The following is a 2,398-nucleotide window of genomic DNA, read 5'->3' on the forward strand; positions in this document are numbered from 1 at the left end:
GGCCCCGAGGAAAGCAGCCTGTCCGGCCCTAAGCCGGTTCAACGGTCCGGGGGCGGCGTTGTGAGGACGCACGCGGGGCGCCTTGAGGGACGGAGGTTTACAAACGGAGGTGCCAGGAAACTCCGGAAAATGCAGCTCCGAACCAAAGTGGAGGCGTAGCCGACCCCGGGCGGGGCGGGGCGGGCTGTGGGGAGAGGCGCGTCCCCGCGGGACAGCCCGGCCGCGGCCCTGGGAACGCGCACCTGCTCGGGCCGGGCTGCTTTCCGGTGTTCCCGAGGCCGCCGTCTGAGGTCCTGGAAAGCGGGTCGGCGGGACCTCCCGCGCCCTGGGCGTTCAGTAGCTTCCGGCTGCCCCGGGAGCCTCCGCTTTGCTGCCCCGAGCGGCGTGGGAAGGCTCCTCTGGGCAGATGGAGGGCTGCTTCTCCCCAGGAAGGCGGTGGGGGTGTGGTGTGCCTCTCGGACCCCAGGCCGCCTCTGCTGCCCCGGTTCTCCCTCCCGCCGTGGGAGGGGCCGGGCACACCCGGGTGAAGGCTGAGTGCTGCGTAAGAGTCAAGGCGCAGAACTGCGCCTGCAGCGCATAGCAAGTGCGAACAACAGGGACTGTCCTTACTTTTGAGACCAGAAAGCACAGGCAAGCCTTCCTTTCCTGGGAAGGGGGGTTCCTCCACACCCTCCTCCTGAGAGTTCTGGGGGTGAAAAATAGATTGTGAAATGAAGGACCGTAAACTCCCTGCATCCCATCCCTTTTGCTTTTATAACTTTTTCTCCTTCCCAGCTGGGCCGCTGTGGCAAGGTCCACGCTGAAAGGGCCTTCAGCGGCCACTGTGCCCATTCCTGAGAAGGGAAGGCAGAGGTCCGGGAAAGGGGGGGCTGCCTGAGGTCAGGCAGTGAATTGGGGCAGCAGTGGAACAGGGTCCTGCCCAGTGTGACTCCTGGAACTGGACACCTCCAACCTGCACTTGGACGCATCAGGAGGGGCTGGGAGCTGGGGCAGGGACATTCCTGAGACACCCTCCCCTCCCTTTGAGCCAGGCCCTAGCACATCCATGCAATGTGGGGCAGCAGCACCCTGTTATTGCTGGGGTAGCCTCCATGTGCCCATCTGCTGGGGGGGCAGTGGAGCTCTCGGGGTGCTGCGGGGGCAGTGGAGCTCTCGGGGTGCTGCGGGAACAGGAACTTGCTGAGGCCCCCGGAGGATGAGGTGTGGAGGAAAGCTTTATTGGGTCCCGCCTCCCGCCCCGCCATGGGAAAAGTCCCATCTTGTCTTCGGCAGAGCGAGGATGAAAGCCACTGCCCGGGTGTCCGCTCCACGTTGAAGCCCAGTGCAGACGCATCTGCCCGCTTAGTTCATGTTCCAGCTGCTGTCCATGGTGTGTGGGACCCACAGAGCCATGGGCCATGCAGCTTCTCGGGCCACGTGGCAGGCGAGTGTGGGTCATGGAACAAGAAAGAAATAGGAGCATAAGTGGCGAGAGAGAGAAAGTGTCATTTTCTGGGGATTTTAACCAAAGATTTCTCAAGCTTGCCGTGGTCCACCCTCCCAGCCAATCCATGGCTCCCCGGGCTAGACTGACAGGCAGGCATCTTCCCTGCCTCACCCTGACTTCACTGCACATGCGTCCGTGTCTCTCTTTGCTTTCTTCCTATCTATATATATAAACACCTAAGCGACCATTCGACTGTTGGACCGTTCAACTGGTAGCTATGATGCACACTGACCACCAGGGGGCAGACGCTCCAACCGGTAGATTAGCTTGCTACTGGAGTCCGGCTGATCAGAACTGGGCTAGATGGGCTGGACATGCCCTGGAGCCCTCCCACGGTCCCTCCCAATCAGGGTCCCTCTGCCTGGCCTGCGATCCGGAGCCCTTGGGGGATGTCAGAGAGCTGCAGGCCAGGCCAAGGAACCCCACCGCACCCGGCCTCTAGTTATTAATATGAACTAGCTGGTCACGATGGTAACAATCCCATATTATGGATGAGTAAACTGAGGCTTAGACCACAGGGCAGGAGAGACTTTCCAGCATCACAAAGTGCCAGAGCCAGAACTCAAACACTGTTCTTTGCACGTGGAAGCCGGTCCTCCCGCTGCGATGGTGCCTGGCCGGGCCTGGTGCTCTTGCTGGGGAGGGCACCGAACTCCAGGGCGGGCTGTTCACTTGCAGCAAGTAGGAGAGAGAGGAGATTGTATCTAGAGCTCTGCCTCCCGTCTATACACTATTTGGTCATGCTTGATTTCTTCTTTGCAGTTGGCTACTTTTATGTTTTTGAAGTTGAGTTCCTGTCAAACTCATCCAGTTTACAGCTGGCCTGCAAACTACTGTGCGACATGTTAACATGCAGCAAGACTAGAACTCAGTAAGCGTAGCCCAGACCTTGAGATCCTGTCCTAAGAGGGG

At 60.0% G+C, this 2,398-nt stretch overlaps 1 protein-coding gene and 1 long non-coding RNA gene across 3 annotated transcripts in view; one reads left to right on the forward strand and one right to left on the reverse strand.

Annotated features, from left to right (window-relative positions):
• The window catches only part of LOC106695306, a 5,459-nt gene extending 4,902 nt beyond the window's left edge, over positions 1-557 (reverse strand). For both annotated transcript variants that reach the window (XR_002827335.1, XR_002827334.1), the window contains exon 1: positions 243-557. This is a non-coding gene — a long non-coding RNA (uncharacterized LOC106695306). The remainder of the gene's footprint in view (positions 1-242) is intronic.
• NATD1 (N-acetyltransferase domain containing 1) overlaps positions 1-2,398 on the forward strand; it is an 18,989-nt gene that overhangs the window by 339 nt on the left and 16,252 nt on the right.

Source organism: Myotis lucifugus, unplaced genomic scaffold, assembly GCF_000147115.1.
Source record: "Myotis lucifugus unplaced genomic scaffold, Myoluc2.0 scaffold_1067, whole genome shotgun sequence".
Taxonomy (NCBI): Eukaryota; Metazoa; Chordata; class Mammalia; order Chiroptera; family Vespertilionidae; genus Myotis; species Myotis lucifugus.